Here is a 19312-nt window from a genome sequence, read left to right as displayed (position 1 = left end):
ATTTTGCAGCTTCATTTACTGTGCTAACAATGTAGCATCCTGACACCGATACTTCTGCCCACGTGATCTGTGGGTTGGATTCATTTTAGTGGGACGCGGGACATGTGGAGGATAATTTAAACTCTTAATTTCCTTATGGTTTCCCTGCAATATACTTCTCTGCTGGTGCAATTTCTGACCATTGCACGTCTATTGTATTTATTACAATAGCACAAGTAAGTCACACAAGTGACATAGTCTAAGGGCTTGGCTACACTTGCAAGTTAGAGCCAGGGGCAGCTCTAGGTTTTTGGCCGCCCCAAGCAGTCATGCCCGGGAGGCGCCCCCGAGCCGCGGGAGCAGCGGACCTCCGGCGGGCATGACTGCAGAGGGTCCACTGGTTGCGCGGCTCGGCTGGACCTCCCGCAGCTGCGGGCGGTTCGCAGGTCCGGCGGCTCCGGTTGAGCTGCCGCAGTCATGCCTGCGGGAGGTCCAGCCGAGCCGCGGGACCAGCGAACCGTCCGCAGTCATGCCTGCGGGAGGTCCACTGGAGCCACCAGCCGAGCGTCCCCTCCGCAGTCATGCCTGCGGCAGGTCCGCTGCTCCCGGGGCTCCGGTGGACCTCCCGCAGGCATGACTGCGGCAGGTCCGCCGGCCCAGCCTGCCGCCCCCCCGGGAAAGGGCCGCCCCAGGCGGGTGCTTGCCCCGCTGGGCTCTGGAGCCGGCCCTGGTTAGAGCACATTAAAGCAGCCCCGGGCGCCCTAACTCCTGAGGTGTCCACACTCGCAAGGCACATGGAGCACCTGGGCTCTGCAGGTGGAGCTTTCCTGGTAATCCACCTCCATGAGAAGCATAAAACTTGCTGAGCCCTGCTGAAATACCCGGGCATCAGTGTGGATGATGTGTTGCATCACTGCACTGTGTTTGGCCTCAGGAAATGTCCCATAATCCCCTGAAGTCAAGTGCCCATTCTGGTCATTGTTTTGAATCGGCTGCAGGCATGCGGATATCCCCTTTCAAAGCTTCGTTTCTGACAGCCGGCTGCTTATCTGCTCCGGGACAAAGCAACCATTAGTGTAGAATGCTGCTGCTGTTGTGAGTGTGTATGAGGGGAGGTGGGGGTCTGCTGCTGTCCGAACACACAAGAGAGCATGCTGACACACTCTCAGCCCCCCAAACACACTGTCGCTTCCCCCACGTACACACAACACACTCCCTGTCACACTCCACCGCCGTCCCCCATTTGAAAAGCACTTTGCAGCCACTTGCACACTGGATATCTACCACAGTGCACTGCTCTCTGTGGCATTGCCAGAGCTGTTAATGTGGCCACTCCAGTGCACTTGCAGCTGTCAGTGTGAACACACGGCAGCGGTTTCCCTGCTGTGGTTTAACTCCCAGTGCTCTTCCTCTGCAAGTGTAGCCAAGCCCTAAATTTCCCAAACCAACCAAACTCAGTAACTGCCCTCTACCACCACATGCAGGGAGTAGGGGCACCATGGAGCACACACCACACTTGCTGGCTCAGCCTTGTGCATGGTGGGGTGGCCACCTCCCCATTGATGAGACCTGGTCCCACCGTCTCCATGGAGCTCCAGTCTGCCCTGCTGCCATCCCTGTCTGTGTTGTCTTCTCTAGCAGTTGACTGGAAGGTGAGCACTGGCCACATGCCATGTAGCCGTGTTGTCTCGAAGGGCGAAAGCAGGAAGAATGGTGCCTTCATAGCCCACCCAATATTCCATAACCTAGTTAAGGAAAATATTTCTCAATGAACTCTCAGTAAAAGATCAGAAGCAGCCAGTGTCCGCATCAGTCTACGAGCATTGGTATTTTCTTGAAATTTGTCAGACCAACCTATCTAACACCTAACACACATTTGAAGTTCTTCTTTTCACACTGTTGCTCATTCTCAGGTTCTGCTTTGTCTCCAGACAGATCCATTCTCTTTCAGGACAGCCTTGTTCTTTCTGTCTGTGTCACTCACTGAGGTGTCGGAGTAAACACTCCCCTTCCTTCTATTCTCAGACAAACACTAGTATTAAGTGTTTGCTACTGATGGGTTTAGAAAGCATTTGTGCAGTGGAAGATGCCGTTTCTGGGGGATTGTTCCCAAGATCCAGTACTTTGGGTTCAAACGTCTCCCAGCTTCCTTGGTGAAAATAACACCAAGGCTTCTTTGCAATATACAAGAAAAAAGGAGTTTTTCACCCTGGATAGGGCTCGAACCCACACTCTCTAGCTTAGGAAGCCAATGCCTTATCCATTAGGCCACTGGGGTCCTGAAGTGCAGTAAAAAGAAGGATGGAAATTCCCTCTCAAGATTGCACATTTCTCACATTCACTGAGAAGCCAAATACCCATTTAATGGCCTTACAGAAATGTCTGCATCCCCTGGCAGCGAGGCAACTGGGCAGGTCGCTGACAGAGCTAAGCACCACCTTTCTGCCAGCCATCCTTAGAGAAGAACCCCACCCTAGAGTCACCCCTCCCTCCTTCAGCACCTCCACGGCTGTGGCTCTGAGTGGCAGTAGGATGATTAGGGGGTGAATCCGGGGCTGGAAGGGTGGTAAGGTCGGCCTGTAAGGAGTAACCAGGTGGGGCAGACCCAGGGGGAGGCTGTGGGCTGCTGGTCGGTTGTTGGGATCAGAGCCTCTAGACCAAAGTTGCACAGTGACCTGACACCCAGGGTTATCAGACAGACATAGTGACCCCCTTACTGGCCTCGGTGACCCCCAAACCCTTGTTACTAAGGGCATTGAGGAGTCTCTGTCCATTAATAACTTCTGGGAGCTCCCCAGCAGGCTGCGGGCGTCAGCCGCCTCCTGCCTCACAGGTTAGACTCTTGGCGCTGTGCCAGCCGCCCCCTCGCTTGCAGGCCTAGTGTAAGAAGCAGGAGGCCCGGTGCTGGCAGAAGAGGGTTTTGATTAATCGAGCTCTGTGTGATGGGCACAGGACGCTTCCACTCAGTAGCACAGCTGGGGGGGAGCAGGGGGAGCAGCTAAGGGAGCCGGGTTCCTCCGGTGGGGGTGTGGAGCAGCCGTTCATTTTCCTGTTCGTACTCCTCTGCGGTGTGAAAATCGGGGAGGGGAGGCAGAAGCCCCACGTCCCTCCCGAAATGACGCCCAGTGGGGGAAGCCAGGAAACAGGGTGGGGCGGCAAGTGGTGGCCAGACTCTCACCGCCAGGGTCTAGTCTAGCTCAGGGTCCAGCTCAACTTCCTCCCCGCGCCACTGGCCCCCCGTCCCCTTCCACCACCAGGTCAACCCGGGCACTAGGGCAGGAACGGGGTGAGGCAGCAAGTCAAGCTGAGCAAGGCAGGCAAAAGCGAGTCTTGTCTTCATGGGACGCTCACAATGACATCCTTTTTGTGTGCAACTGCTGCAAAAATATCCCGGACAGAGAAGCAACAGGCCAAAATATTACCATGCAGCTGCCAAAGTAGCTCAGTTGGAAGAGTGAAGATCTAAAGGTCCCTGGTTCAATCCCAGGCTTTGGCAGGCCCTTTCATCCCTCTTTGCACAGTGGTGGCTTGTTTTCTGGGAGCACAGTGGTCCCTGCACCCAAGGTGAGTCCCTGAGCTTGGGCTCTGCAGTAGAAAAAGATATTGTGGGCTTCTGCCCCTAATTGGCTGGCCTGACATTTAACAATGAGGGACAGGAGCTGTCCCTCCTACATGAGTTATTGGTGGACCCAATATGGCAGGAAGAGAGTGCTAGAGGCGGTGCTGGGCAGTGACAGGCAGGTATAGAGGATGAAAACTCTTCTGTGCAGCTGAGGGAGGGCAGTACCAGGGAAGGGGCATGTGTGAAAGTGGCCCTGTGGAAGGGAGTTGGGGGCCCAGGAGGAGGCACTTGATGTTCAGTGTCTTGGAGCAGCTGGACTTGGACATGGTGGGTGTTCAGGAAATGCACATTAACAAGTCTAGGGTAGCTTGATGGGCAGAGGGTGATTGGTGGAAGGGCCCATCTCTCTGGTCCTCCAGACCAGGGAAGAATGATGGGGTTGGAGTCTTGTTCTTCACATTCGCAGTGCGAGTACAGAAGGGGCTGGAGCTCCAACCAGGGAGGGCATTACTGGTGGCTTTGTGCTCCATGGCACTGGTTACTGCTATATCAGTGTGTATGGTCCCCAATTAAGGCATGAAAGGAAAGTTCTATGGAGGAACTGGCTCCCTTCTTCTAGACCGCACGGTGTTTGGTGTCGGGGGGGATTTCAATTGTTGCACCGGCCTGAGGACTGCTGGTCCTGTTTTCCTGACGGTCAGAGGAAACTCTTCTATGATGAGCACTACCTGGCGCAGGTCTGTACTGAGGTTGGCTTAGAGGACGTGTTTCTGCACAGTGGAACCAGTGGAGGGTGGACGATAGCCTGCTCTTCCTCTGACCTGAGCTCACACCAGCCGCAGAGGGGATACACCTTTCTGCGGGGACAGGCCAGGAGTCGCACTGACCGGATTTACATGAAGGAGAGCACGTCAACACCCCAGTGCAGGGTGGAGCCAATGGACTCTTCGGCTCACGCAGCTCTCACCGCGTGCTCAATGTGGGCAATTCCCTGACCCAGAGCAGAGGATATTGAAGCTGAACAGCCAGAGCTTGCAAGATAAAGGAGCACGGGGGCGAGGCCTGGAGGTGTTGGCAGAACGGGAAAGCATCAGAGGGTTCTATGGCAACCAGGGGGATTGATGGGAGTCGGTGAGGGAGGAGTTGGCTGCTTTGTTCCGGCGGCTGGGGAAACACCACAACATTAAAGAAACCAACAGTGCAAAGTCCTGCAGCGTCGCCTGTGGGATTTCCACAAGAGCATCCAGGCAGGGGAGCCAGTCAGCGTGTGACTGTACGATCGGATCAAGCGACAGCTGCCCGAGTTCCAGGAGATGAGGCTGCAGTTGGCTGATATGAGCAGGAGCATCGAGTGAAGGGAGGAGCAGACTCCCCTGACATTTTTGCAGCCTGCAGGGAATGGAGACAAAGCAGGGGGTTGTAGGGACTCAGGACAGGATCCATGGATCCGGTAGTGCAGGACCACAGTCACTGGAGGAGGACAGAGAGTCCCGCGAGAGGAAGCTGATGGTGGGAAGCAATAAGTGCAGAGTGCAAACCAGCCAAGAGTCACAGGGGTCTAGAAAATAAAATAGCAGCAGGACCCATGGTGTAATGGGCAGCACTCAGGACTCTGAATCCTGGAATCTGAGTTCAAATCTCAGTGGGACCTCGTGGCGATACGTTGCTTTGCTACAAAGCCCTGGAGCTCAATGTTTTTGGCTACCTTCTCTCAGGGTCAACTAGAGTGAGGTTTTTCCCTCCTGCTGGGTGATTGATCCCCACTGGAGATAGGTCTTTGGTCTGGCTGGTTCAATGGGCTGGCGGCTATAGCTTGGGGTCCTAGAACTTAACAGTCTGGCTAGAGATTCCTGTGGATTGATGATATGGTTGCTTCTTGCTGCTTCACCTGATGTCCATAACTTTGGTCCCTGTAGCTGCCACACTCTTCCTCTTGCCCACATGGCACTTGAAGGAAGGAGGACCAGGGCCAGGTTTCATAGTCAGGGCTAGGCAGGAGGGAGGCAGAGTCCCAGGCTGGAGCCCAACACACCTCTCCTCCTCTGGGCACCTGGGGTGTTGTTCCCCCCTGTTCAGGCACCCCTGGGGCCCTGCACTTCACACAGCTCTCCCTGATTTCAGCTGTTAGTGAGGGAGCCTCACTGCTAGCGCAGACTGGGCAGTTTCTTGCATGAGAGACACTGCCCCCAAAGCAGGACTAATGCTTAGAGCTGGTTCTCAGTGATTTCAGCTCTGTTGGTCTGCAGCAAGACTCTGCATTGAGTCTTAACCAGCTCTGTTATTACACAGGGAAGAACAAAAGGGTCAAATGGTGCCTGGAACCCTTAAGAAGAATCCACCCCACCAAGTACAACACTTGTCGCTACCTGCTCTCAGCTCCACTGAGACTGTTTTGGGGTCACGCCTCGCCTGTATCAACCTAGGGGGTCTCAGAGAACCACAGTTAACAGGTGCTCTAGTGGCATAATTGGTTAGCGCACAGTACTTATAGGGCAGTGCTGAGAGGAGCCATGCTGAGGTTGTGAGTTCAAACCTCACCTGGAGCCCTGGTTTTCATTAGCCAAGTGGTGTCACCCCCTCATTTGGCCTGTGGAATGTAGAATTCCAGACCTGAGGACCCTCAGGAGGAGGCTAATAAAAAATGCCCCCTTCACTTATTACCTCCTCTCCAGATCAGAATCTACCATCCTTTCTCCCCCGCAGCCCCTGTGCCAGGATCCCTCAAGCAGAGCCTGGAGTCCTGCCCCTGGCATCTGTACTATTGACACAGACTAAGTGACAGGGACAAAACACTCAAATCCCGCCTGGTGCGGGGAGCCAAGTTTGCTCTTCAAATTCTGTCGTTGGTACATTTCCAGGCCTGGGAATGTCCCACAACAGCATTGAATGGGAAGCTGCTGCAGAACAGTGACACTGCACAGAGCTCCTGTGGAGGAGGGGTGGGAATTAGTAACATTTTGAGGATCGTTTGGGAAATGAGCCTTTGCTGACAAGGTTTGTCTCTGTTCATATGTCACCTTCAGGTGTTATGTTGAGGGATCTTTAGTATATTTTTGTGAGGTTAATAACTATCTCCTCAACTTTATTTACTCAACTTAAAAATTGGTGTCACTTGATTTTTGTATCTCCCTGTGACAATACAACTGACACGTGTGGCTTTCTACAGGGGGTCATGATGTTAAAGTTGGGGAATTCAGTCTCAGTACTTGTGTGGGGGGAGTGTTGCTTTTTCACAGCTGCCTCACTGCCAGGCACACCAGGCTGTTAGCTGCACCCACTGTCCTTGCCAGGGGCCCCTGCTGAACCCTGGGCGGCTGCACTGCCGTGCTGGGGTGACTCTGCAGGGGGACAATCTGCTGTGGAGCAATGTAGAGCAGGTGCAGGAAGGAGACGGGGTCACTATTCACATTCTGAACTGCACAATTTTCCAAATTTGGGACTAGATTCATAGATTCATAGACTTAAGGTCAGAAGGGACCATTATGATCATCTAATCTGACCGCCTGCACAATGCAGGCCACAGAATCTCACCCACCCACTCCTGTAACAAACCCCTATCCTATGTCTGAGTTATTGAAGTCCTCAAATCGTGGCTTAGAGACCTCAAGGTGCAGGGAATCCTCCAGCAAGTGACCCCGTGCCCCAGGCTGCAGAGGAAGGCGAATGTCCGAGAACAATTCTAGGGGAAGGTGAACGCAGAGCAATGACACTGGAGATGCCCAGACCTCCAGTGGGGGCAGCGTGGAAATTAATAATGGGAAGATCATTTGTGAAATTAGTCGTCACTGACAAGATTTGTCTGTTCCTATTACACGCCTTGGTGTTAGTTAGAGCAATCAGTACAGATTTTTGCTCTTGATTAAACACTTAATTTTATTTACCCAAGCCAAAAACTTTAGTGTCACTTATTTTTTTCTCTGTCCTAGAAAGAATGAATTGAATTTTGTGACTTTCTGGAAAGTGCAGCGAGATTAATTGCGGGGAATTCAGTCTCTGTGTTTGTGAGCTGATGTTTTCCTCTCACAGGTCAGTGCCTGCATTGAAATACCAAGAGGGATCTAAGGGCTGGTGTACGCTGGGCACTGAACTGGCAGAGCGACGTCTCTCAGGGTGTGAAACCCCCACCCCAAACCCATAGAGTTAAGGTGACCTAAGCCCAGGTTAGATAGTGCTAAAGAAAAGGAAGAATTGTTCTGTCAATGCAGCTATTACAGGGATGGGAAAACCCCTCCAGTCACTGTCTACTCCAGAGTGCTATAGCAGTGCCACTGCAGCATTTTAAGTGTAGACAGAGTGAAAGTAGTTGTGGCTCCAGTTTGTACTCTGGATGTTCAGGCACTAAGTCTACAGTAATAATAACAACAACAACACAGTACTTGCATAGTTGGCAGGATTTGAACCTGCGCAGGGAGACCCCAATGGATTTCTAGCCCATCGCCTTAACCACTCGGCCACAACTACTGGATGTACAGCTGTATCATTACATGATGATTCTGTTTTCACTGAATTGTCACTTCAAATTGTTTGCTCAGACCAGCTTCCCCAGCACACTTACTGCTGCACATCAGTGTAAGTGTGTCCTTAGGTGAACAGCAAGAATTCCTGCCCATTTCCCTTCCAGCTGGAGCAAGATGAGAGTGTGTTTGTGTTAATGACATTGCTGTAGATTGTTGCTCATTCCCCACTCTGACAATTCAGACATTCCCTTTCCCATTCAAATCTCCAGCACATCGTTCCAATAGCAGGGGGCAGGATTTCTCTGGGGCACTGAAATTTTTTCAGGGGGCTGGTGCATGAACTCAGCATTGCATTCCACCCTTGATGTTTCATGGACTAACAACAGCAGCAGAAAGAAAGAGCCGAGCCAACATCTTCCTGGCAGGGATGCAGGTGCCACGTCCCCTCTGTCTGACCATCGCCATTGCAGGAGAGAAGGATTCACTGGAATCGAACGCCCTGGCTCAGACCAGAGACACAGGGAGGTTTTGCTGTTCATGGATCTGTGCAAAGGAAATTGTGTCTCTGTGGGAAATTGAGGCAGGAAATGAAACACCCAATGCCCTAAGGAATGTGGGTGAAGGACTCGGGCTGAGCAATGATTTAACAGGGGTTTGTTTCAATTTATTGGCCTGATTAAAACTATGGCTAAAAGCCCCCTGTAACAGGGGCTGCGGGACAGGACAGACAGTTCTGCGCGGAGTGTTCAGAGCTGCCCCGTATCTGCCCTTTCTCTGCACCGCCCCTGCTCCCAGAATGCACCAGGCCCTGGACTGAACTCTTCCCCTGCCGGCCGAGCTGGTTTTGTTTGCTGTGATCCTGTTGGCTTGGCAGGGGGGGAAGTGACAGTCCCACCCCAGAGCCAACGCCTCCCTGTCACCCAGCCCCCTGACCCCCAGCAGTGCAGGTCAGCCAGGAGCTGGGCCCTGCCAGGCACTCAGGGGCGTCTCCCCTGCAGCTGGGGGCTCTCCCCAGCGTGGTCTGTGGGAGCTCGCACACTAACGGGGCAGCGGCATCAGCCGCGTGGTGTGTTGGGCTGGTGACCCGGGTCCATCTCCTGGGGTCGGCTGGGTTCATGCTCAGGCGACTGGTCCCAGCCACCGGCCGAGCCCCACGGCCACGCTGCTGCTGTTACCGCACTAGCCCCTCACGCCCCCATTCCCTCACTGAAGCCAGGAGAAGGTTTGCAGGGAGGAGGTGGGAAGGGTTTGACCCCAATATCCCAGAGCTGATTCTCCCCACAAAGGGGTGTGTGCATGTGGTGGGTGCCGTGTGCAACGCCCTGTGCCCATGAGGAGGGGACTGGGGCTCTGACAGCAGGAAGATTTATCCTGCAGGAGCCCTGCCTCCCTCCCTCCCCCAGGGGTTCCCCTGGAGCAGAGAAGCTTTGAATCCTCGCCGGAGACTAGAGACGCCCGAGCAGCACAAGCTGCCTGGCAGAGGTTCTGGATCAGGGCCTCACGGGCACATTGGGTTCATTCCCTCAGGGCTGCCCTGCCCAGTGCCAGGGCTGCTCTCACTCCCCAGCACAGAGGGGGCTGCCGGCTCTTTGCCAAGCTGGGTCCCAGCTCAAGGCAGATTTAACACTAGCAGGGGGCCCAGGTATGTGTTGGTGCCGCTCAGGGAGGGAATCTGGGCCAAAGACTGATTAGAAATTGGGTAACACTAAAGTGGGACTAGAAAGACCCTTGCTGGGACGTGGCGGGTAGGTAGCCCCCATTGTGTACTGTGCCCTCACCGAGAAGTCTCTGGGAGAGTGGATTCTTCCTGATGGACCACCAACACGTCTCGCTGGTCCTGATGTCGGCTGCTCCTTTGCTGATACTGACAAGCTAGTTGTGGGCCTTCCCCACTCACCCCATAGCTCCGGGATGCACAGACAGCAATACTGGTGTGGAAGAAACGAACTCCACTCTCAGGTTTCAAGATGCTTAAGATCACTGACTTGCCAATGTGATTGTCAGGGGGGTATAGCTCAGTGGTAGAGTGTTTGATTGCAGCTCAAGTGGTCCTTGGTTCAAATGCCCCCTTATAAGCCTGACTCTTTCCAAAAATAATTGTGTATCTGTTTCCATTATGTTCAGGAGCTCCACTGACTAGGGATGCCTGAAATGAATGGAAACACTCAACACTTTCCTGTGCAAATACATAAAAACCTAGCAAACATGTCCCTCCAATGAAATCAGTTCCAATCCTCTAAGAGTCTAGTTTATGTTTTCATCAATGAAACAAAGGCCCATGAAGACACATTTGCAGGTCCTTGGCCTCCATGGGCTACAATGTGCAGAAGAACAAGAACCACGTCCACTTGGGAGGAATGGACGAGTCTGTATTACATTTGGTAAGTAAGTTGCCATTGGGACTGAAAACTCTACTGGGGGTGGACAGGAGCCTGTTGCAAAACTAAAATAACCAAGATTTACCAAATTCCCTGTTACACATTCAATCCTCTCTTTTTTCTATTCTATTAAACTGGGAGCAATTTACCAGTGACCCAGGGCTGGGGCGGAAGGAGGGTGCAAGTGGGGGGAGGAGCCCAGGGCTGGGGCAGCAGGGCAGGTGTGGGTGGGGGAGCACTGGTAGGGGGGAAGGGGAGAGTCGAGACCTGGGGCAGCACAGGGTGTGTGTGGGGGAGAGCCCAGGGCTGGCTTGGCAGGGATGTGAGGGTCAGGGGGTAGAGCCCAGGGCTGGGGCAGCAGGGGGGTGCGAGTGGTGGGAGACCCAGAGCTGGGGAGGCAGGGGGTGCAGGTGTGGGGAGGGGAGAGCCCAGGGCTCAGGCAGCAAGGAGATGCGGGGGGCAGACAAATTTTTTTTTGCTTGGGGAGGCAAAAAACCTAGAGCCAGCCCTGCCTCCACATACCGTGAGGTAGGTAGGAGCCAGGGGTGGCTCTAGGAATTTCGCCGCCCCAAGCATGGCAGCACTCCGCGGGGGGCGCTCTGGCGGTCGCCGGTCCCACGGCTCTGGTGGACCTCCTGCAGACGTGCCTGCGGAGTGTCCGCTGGTCCCGCGGCTCCGGTGGAGCATCCGCAGGCACGCCTCGGGAGGTCAACTGGAGCCGCCTGCCGCCCTCCCACCAAACAGTGGAGCGCCCCCTGCGGCATGCCGCCCAAAGCTTGTGCTTGGCTTGTTGGGGCCTGGAGCCGGCCCTGGTAGGAGCGGATCATTAGTATCCCTACTTGAAAGAGGGAGAAGCTAAGGCTGAGAAAGGAGAATTGACTTGTCTTAGGTCACACAGCCAGTCAGTGGAAGAGTTGGGAGTAGGACACAAGAGCCCTGATTTTCAAACTAACCATCAGATCTTGAATTTCAGTTGTTGAATGACCTGAATAAAGTGCTCTCAGATGAGCTCCAGACCAACAACAGCGCATAGTAATTATTCAGCAAGTATTTGAGGAGAACTGCAATGTTAGAGAGAATCATGAACTGCTCAGAGACAATTAATGCAGAGAAGCAGCAAAATTAATCAAACATAGAACTGGTTATGACTTATTTACTTGGTCTTAAAAGAGAACAACAAGGACCTGAGTCTCCTCCCTGTCAATAACCCCCTGCTCAGCCAATCAGGGTAGAGACAGGACGGGAGGCTGAGGGTTCTCACCAGAGAGCCCAAAGGATGGCCCAGGTCACCGGTGGGGATCACTGCCCAAGCACTATTTCAGCCCCACATTTTTGGGTGGACCTCCCAGAGTGGGAGCTGCCGAGCACTCCCCCGCAACACACACACACACACACACACACACACACACACACACACACACACACACAGGGACGGCTGTTTTCTAGTAAAATCACTAAAAGGGAAGGAGAAAACTCGAAAGAGGTTCCTCCTGGCGCTCACGTCCGTGAACCCGAATACTCTCTCAGTCCTCAAAGAGAGACCTGGAGAAGGAGACTTGCTGAAGCAAAGCCACAGGGGTCTCTGAGGTTTCCCTGGCCCCTCGCCCCTCTCCTGCCTGCCTGATGTCAGCATCTCTCTGTGAGGTCACCACCTCCCCACCACCTTTGACCAATAGTCTGAGGTCCTGCAAAAGGCCTTTGTGATGTCACTGCCACACCCCTCCCTTGCTGTGCTAATGTCCTGCCCCTGCCCAGGCACTTTGGAGGTTTGAGCTACTCCCTGTGGATCACCCCACTCAAGGAGCGTTCGTTCTAGGCAGCAAGCCGGCTAGACAGGAAAACATCAGACGCTGCTCCCAATGCTACACTCAGTTTTTCAGAAAGTAGTCAACTTTATGGACAGAAGAGACAATTAGAGCATCTAATCTGACCACTTGAGGATCACTTAAGCTGCAGTTAAGCACTCTACCACTGAGCTATACAGCCACAATGACCTGAGAAGGACAAACCCTGCTTCATTGAGGTCCTTTGCCATTCCCAGACCACAGGTGGTTTTAAAAATGGGGTTTGATTAAACTTCTTAAATGTGGTAAACACCACAGCTTGCACACCCACCGATATAGCTTCTCCCACTGACATAGCTGCCACCTCTTGCAAAGTGGCATAACTGCACCCACAGGAAAACTCTCTCCCCTCAGCACAGAGCAGTGGTTCTCAAACTGTGAGTCAGGACCCCATAGTGGGATGTGACTCTGATTTAATGGGGTTGCCAGGGCTGGCATTAGACTTGTTGGTGCCTGGAGCTGAAGCCAAAAGTCTGAGCCCCACCACCCAGGGCTGAATCCCTCAAGCTCTGGATTTGCCCTCCCCTAACTGGGGCAGGGCTCAGGCTTTGTCTCCCCTGCCTCTGCCCAGTGTGAAGGGGCTTGGTCCCTCTTTCCAGGGCCATGTAGTAAGTTGTTGGGTTTTTTTGGCAGAAGGGGGATGCAGTGAAAGGAAGTTTGAGAAACCCTGGCATAGAGCCTCTGAATATGTCTAGACTTGGCTCCCTGTGGCAGATCAGAGACGGAAAGTACAGCCATGGAGACACCACACACCAGCCTTGTCTAGCAGGCAAGAATCCAACCTCCACAGACAAATGCCTGTTGCTTTCTAACTCATCTCCCTAAGCCCCCAGCCACCACCACTTAACAAAGGGGCTTTTCTACACGATGGTTCTGTTCTCACTGAAGGGTCATTTCCAGTTGTTTGCTCAGACCAGCATTAGGGAAAATGGTGCCCTGGCCAAAGCTTGTACTTTGCACTTCCCCATTGCCCCTGGACGATCCCCACTCCCCCTTTACCGCTAGCTCCTGCACTCCCAACCGTTGCACCTCCTTCACCCCTAACTCCTGCCCCCTCCTGTGCCCCCTTTGCCCTTAACTCCCTGGGCCACCAGCCATTGCCCCTCTCCTGCAGCCCCTTCACATGGCTCCAGTGCTGGGGGCCCCGCACTTGTTCTCCCTTTCCCTGGGCTTTGGCATCACTAGCCTCTGATTAGTGAGTAGGGTTCAGTGGTCCCCAAAAAGCGGGGCATGACTCCTAGGGGGACACAGAGGAACATTCATGGGGGCACCTCAGGGCCTGAGCCAGCCCCCATGGAGGGAGCAGCACTCAGCCCCACTCTGCCCCAGCAATTCCCCAACCCCACCCTCAGCCTGGGCCCCTGACTCCCAGCTCGGCCTCGACCCCCTTACCCCTGTCTGCACCCCTCTCCCCAGCAAGCAACAGCTCCACTCCCAGCCCCGGTTCTTGACTGCGGCTTCCGCGGGGCCACAGCCATGGCTAAGAGGGCACAGTGTGAAATGTTTGGGGACCACTGGTTTAGGGTGATGTTCTCAATCACATCTATGCAGTCCAATAAAAGCTATTTCTCACCCACTGACCCCTCCATCAGGATGGACTAGGTCTGTTCTGCTGCCCTTCACTCATGCAGGAAGGATAATAACATTTCATTCTATTCACTCCTAAAGTGATTTGTAACCCGCCACCAGCCAAAACTGGTCATTTTGGGAAAGCGGCCCCATCATGCTGCATACCTAGGCAGAGTAGGTGTGTCTATGCAAACACGGTCTGTTCCTGAAGTCTTTCCCCCAGCTCCTCACTAGATGTGAGGGGGGAGCTCATTCAGCCCCTGCTTCCGCTTAGTATTTAAAAACTCCTTATTGTCCCTAGCTCTGCTGGCCTTAGATTTCTCCTCCTGTCCAGTTTTCTAACAGCTCAGATGAGGTGGCCGAGTGGTTAAGGTGATGGACTGCTAATCCATTGTGCTCTGCACGCATGGGTTCAAATCCCATCCTCATCGGATGCATTTAGTTTTCACCCCTCCTTTGTAGACAACCATGTCCCCCTTTGGTACAATGACAGCTCAAACAATGTTGCTTCTTGCAAACAAAAACCTTCTCAGAAACTCAGAACTCCCTTGCTTTAAATAAAATGTCTAAATCCCAGATTTCTTTAAAAAAGAAATTCTCTAGTGCTGTATTTCTTAGTTTTTATCTCAAAAGGGAACATCCTCATCATCTCCCCCAAACACCCTGGGACCTGCCCAAATTATTAAAATACCCTCAACCCGAGCAAGGCCAGAGCAGTGAACCAGAGCTAGTGTCTAGGCCAAGCTGTTCTGAAGGAGGCAACTCAAACATTTTCTCCCTGCTTCCCTGGGCAAGGTCTGACTGAGAAAACAAAATTCCCCAAACTGAAAATTTTCTGCTGAAAAACTAATACTAGTCTGTTTGGGGACTTTGGTTTGAAAGTATTATTGTTATTATTCTCTTCTGATTTCTGAATCAGTTCAGTCTTTGTCCTCCTAGTGTGTTTCCAGCTGCTGAGTTGTGGGGGAGAGAGAGACCAAGTCATGATGTCTCTTCCCCTCTTTCATAGTTTCTTCCAACTTGCTAGGAAGCTCCTTTGTTACCATGTGAGTCAAGCAGTGTCCATTGTCTCTGTGCTATCTCGGAGAAGTCTGCATTGTACACGGTTCCTGGGATAGTCTTTGGGAGTGTGGATCCCTTCAATGGGCCAGCAGCGAGTCTGGCTCCTTCCTTGTCACACCTGAAAGGCTGGTGGGGGGCATTTCTCAACCTCATAACATATCTCAGTAACACACACAGAGCAAAACTTCATAACTTCCCAACCAATGCGAGCACACACAATCCAACACGATATTAATGTTCAACAGATCAAGACTTTTGAAATGATACGTCACAAGGCAGACTTTGAACAAACCATGTCATTATTATATGAGAGTGGTGAATATGGGGCTTCCAGGTCCTGCTCTGAGCACAGCGTGCCACACCTGGGCTTACATTGCAATGGAGATGTACCTTTAGAGTCCATTTCTCCTGGGATAAAGATGGCTCACACCTGACTCTCTGCCAATCCCCACTGGGCCCTGAGAAGTGTTGTTCGTGTTTGTATTCTATAAAGCAGAGAAGCAGATGAAGTTTTGCTCCCAAGTTGTGTGTGTGATTCTTTGGACAGGTCTACACTACAAAATTAGGTTGGTGTAATTACATTACTTGGGCTAGCAATGCAGTTCTATCAAGCTAATCCCGGTGTAGATAGTGGCTCAGCTGTCAGAACTTTCTGGAGCTATAAAAGGGGAGGGGCCCAGCCTCTGTAGCAGGAATGCAGGGCAGGTGAGTTCACAGCAGGCATGGTGGGAAACTGGTGGAGGCCAGTTATGGTGATATAATGACCAGCAGCATTTACACTGACATTTGTCACTTTAAGTTTGCTGCAAAAAGCACTAGGCCTCTCGTCGAGGTAGTTTTATTTTGTCACCAAAACAGGGCAATTTTGTCGCCAGACGTGGTATTGCAGTGTGTGCACCAGCCAAAAACTGCTGACCGAGGGAGCGTTGTGTGTTTTTCACACATCTGAGCAATATATTGATGCTGAAGTAACCTTGTAGAGCAGACCTGGCCAAAGATATATATATATATATATATACACACACACACACACACACACACACACACACACACACACACACACACACACACACACACACACACACACACACACACACACACACACACACACACACACACACACACACACACACAGAGAGCTTGCAAGGAAAACCTCACCTGCTCCTCTGCTTTGCAGAAGCCAAACACAAGCAAAGCTTTTCAGGCCCCAGTGGGGATGACAGGGAGTCAGGTGTGGGCAGAAACTGTGTTGTTGCCACAGGCAGGCACCATGGCTTAGCTGGTTAAAGCACCTGTCTTGTAAACAGGAGATTCTGGGTTCAATTCCCAGTGGTGCCTTGTTGACTAACTCTTGAGCAACCTGGTATTGGCTACTGTGGGAGGACAAAACACAGAGCTCTTTGGTCCAGCCCAGTATAGTTGTTTAAAATATACTCACAGGCACTGATATAACAGACTTACTGAAAGTTTGGGAGTTAAGAGCTGATAGGTCAGTGTTCCAGCCTGTCACAGATGATCCTGCTTCCTCAGGGGCAGATCTGGGCTCTCACACTGAATGGCTCGTTGTGGCTGCCAGAACCTGTGGGCAGCTCATTTAGTTTACACCGAGGGTTGAGTCCTGCTTTGTGCACCGTGTGTGAGAATGAAAATCCTAAACCGCCCTTTGAAATAACAAATGCAGCAGGACGTGTTATTGTCCCTGCCCCAAAGCAGACAGACCAATGGAGAAATGCCATTGAGTCCAGGGTAATACTCCACTGCCATTTTACCTTGTTTGCTTGCTAAACTCCCTCCCAACCTTGAGGGCTCCCAGAGCCCGGTATTGAGCCTGAGCCGAGATGTCTACAGTGCAAATTTACCACCCCACGGCCCTAGCCTGGGAGCCTGCACTGGCACGGGACAGCCGTGGGTGTTTCATTGCAGTGTGGACATAGCCTAGCATTATGTCTACACTGCCATTAACACACCCAAGTCACTATTCTCAAACCCTGGGTCAGTTGATTCAGGCTTGTGAGGCTTGTGCTGCAGGGTTATAAAATTACAGCATAGAGACTTGGGCTTCAGCCCAGCCTCCGAGACCCCACGAGGGGTGAGGGTCTCCGAGCCTGGGCTCCAGTCTGAGCCCAGATGTCTATGCTGTAGTTTTTAGCTCCACAATCTGAGCCCCAGGAGCCCAAATCAGACCATCCAGGCCAGCGGGATTTTGTCACAGTATAGATGCCCTCTCAGGATATGTCTACACTGCAATGTAAGCCCAGGGTTAGTAGAAGTCATGTCAGCAGCCCCAACACATTAACATAAACCACGAGGGAAAGACCCACCCCCCAGATAAGCTGGGCAGTGTCCTTCTCCCTACGGTTCGTACGTCCAGCAACCAAAAGTCCTTTAACATGAGCCATCCCCACTCTGCACCCCACTCACAGCTGTTGTCCTTAGTCAGTGCAAGCCCAGAGGTGCCTCTGTAGAGTTCACCTGCCATCCTGGGTGGAAAAGGGGGAAAATAAGAAGGCACCGTACTCACTATGTTGTCTAGGGACTCACTCATCCCTCCACAGCCACCCTGTCCTAAAGTTGGTCTAACACCTACATTTTAGTATTGAGACCCAGACCCTGACCCACTTGGCTTTGGAACCCCTGTTCCCTGCCTAGCAAGTGCTATTGAATTGAGGGTGAGTCCCTCAATCGGGGTCTGCCAAGCACAGTTGTGCTGCCCTCGATTCACACAACAAGGATAACAAACCTTTATTTCTCCTGCCCCTGTAACATGGAGACTGGGAATCCAACACCAGCCACAAGTGATCATTTCGGCAAGCAACCCAACCTATTTCCAACATACTGTAAAATCCACATGCAGACTCGTACACGAAACCTTGCAAGCAAATCTTCCTGAGGGGTCTGAAGCACCTGCTGCTGGAGGGAAGGAGGGAGCCGTGGGTTGGGATTGAGGGGCACCGGGAATAGGAGGGGGCTGTGGGTTGGGATTGAGGGGCACTGGGAATAGGAGGGGGCTGTGGGTTGGGACAGAGGAGAAGGGTGAAGAGGAGCAGGCTCTGGTTGGGAGTGAGGAGCAGTGAGCATAGGAGGGACTGAGGGTTGGGATTGAGGGGCACTGGGAAAAGAGGGGACATGGGTTTAGGCTGAAGAGCATCCTTGTTTGGGGATCCAGCAGGACAGGGGAAGGCAGCAGGTGATTTTAATTCCTTAGGGATATTCTGTGTGTTTGTATGTGTGTGTGTGTGCAGGGAAGAAACATGCTGTATGCCCAGAGGCCTTTATTCCTCCAGGCTGCAAGGACAGAGGGACTGTCAGGAAGTTGCCCCTTCAAACCCACACACAAAAAGGCCCTTCTGAGGAAAGGGAAAAATCCTACAGAGAAAAAGTAACATCAAAGAGGACTCCAGCAAGACAGTGTAAGATCTTGGTGAGTAGTTTATCACCTGACTCGGGACTTGAACCCTGGACCCTCAGATTAAAAGTCTGATGCTCTGCCAACTGAGACCACGTCTATACTTACCGCGCGGGTCGACGCGGCGAGTTCGATTTCTCGGAGTTTGAACTATCGCGTCTGATCTAGACGCGATAGTTCGAACTCCGGAAGCGCCGCGGTCGACTCCGGTACTCCACCGCGGCAGGAGGAGTTGCCGGAGTCGACCTTGGAGCCGCGGAGTTCGCTTCCGCGGCGACTGGACGGTAAGTCATTCGAACTAGGGTAGTTCGAATTCAGCTACGTTATTCACGTAGCTGAATTCGCGTACCCTAGTTCGAACTAGGGGCTGTGTGTAGACCAGGGCTGAGCTAGCCAGGCTCACAAAGCAGAAGAGCAAGTTGGTGCAGAGGAGAAACTAGTCAAGAAAACAAGAGCAGGAAACAATACAGGAAACCTGCTGCTCTTTCTGGCCTGTTTAGGGGGCTGTGCCGATCGGGTTTCCACAGTAAGTTTGGCATCAATATGGTGATCCATGGGAACCTTGGGGTCCCCAGGTTGCCTAAGGAGGGGTGAACCGACCCAGGTTGGAAACGGAGCAGGTCAAAACTCCTGTGCTGATCAGTAGTGGGATCGTACCTGTGAGTAGCCCCTGCAGCGTAGCCTGGGCAAGACAGTGAGACACGGTCTCTTTTTATACAGACACCCCCCGCAGAGCCTGGAGGGGGGGATGGGAGCACCCACACGCTGGGGATTCTGACTTGGGGGGAGGGACGCACCCAAGCAACACGGATCTTGAAAAGGGGAACAGAGACACCCACAGATCCGGGATGGGGGCAGGCAGGGGAAACCACACACGGGAGCTAGTTCATGGGGTGGGGGACAGAGACACCCACCAGAGATCCTGGATGGGAGCACCCACATGATGGGGATCTTGAACTGGGTGGAGGGAAGCACCATGTACCAGAGGTTCTGAAGGGGGAACAGGGACACCCACACACCAGGTGTCTTGCAGCAAGAGCTGCGGTCTTGATTTA

General features: G+C 52.7%; 4 non-coding genes across 4 annotated transcripts; 3 read left to right on the top strand and 1 right to left on the bottom strand.

Moving 5' to 3' along the window:
* Positions 1 to 5993: 5993 nt before the first annotated feature.
* Positions 5994 to 6087, top strand: TRNAI-UAU. Its single transcript has 2 exons — positions 5994 to 6031; positions 6052 to 6087. It is a non-coding gene; the product is annotated as a tRNA-Ile (tRNA).
* Positions 6088 to 7920: 1833 nt separating this feature from the next.
* TRNAS-AGA lies at positions 7921 to 8002 on the bottom strand. The gene has a single exon. It is a non-coding gene; the product is annotated as a tRNA-Ser (tRNA).
* Positions 8003 to 14138: 6136 nt separating this feature from the next.
* Positions 14139 to 14220, top strand: TRNAS-GCU. The gene has a single exon. It is a non-coding gene; the product is annotated as a tRNA-Ser (tRNA).
* Positions 14221 to 16115: 1895 nt separating this feature from the next.
* Positions 16116 to 16189, top strand: TRNAT-UGU. The gene has a single exon. It is a non-coding gene; the product is annotated as a tRNA-Thr (tRNA).
* Positions 16190 to 19312: the final 3123 nt, after the last annotated feature.

Source organism: Mauremys mutica, unplaced genomic scaffold (genome assembly GCF_020497125.1).
Source record: "Mauremys mutica isolate MM-2020 ecotype Southern unplaced genomic scaffold, ASM2049712v1 Super-Scaffold_100100, whole genome shotgun sequence".
NCBI classification, from domain to species: domain Eukaryota; kingdom Metazoa; phylum Chordata; order Testudines; family Geoemydidae; genus Mauremys; species Mauremys mutica.
The sequence above is the reverse complement of the archived record's forward strand: the minus strand, read 5'-3'. Positions and strand labels throughout refer to the sequence as shown.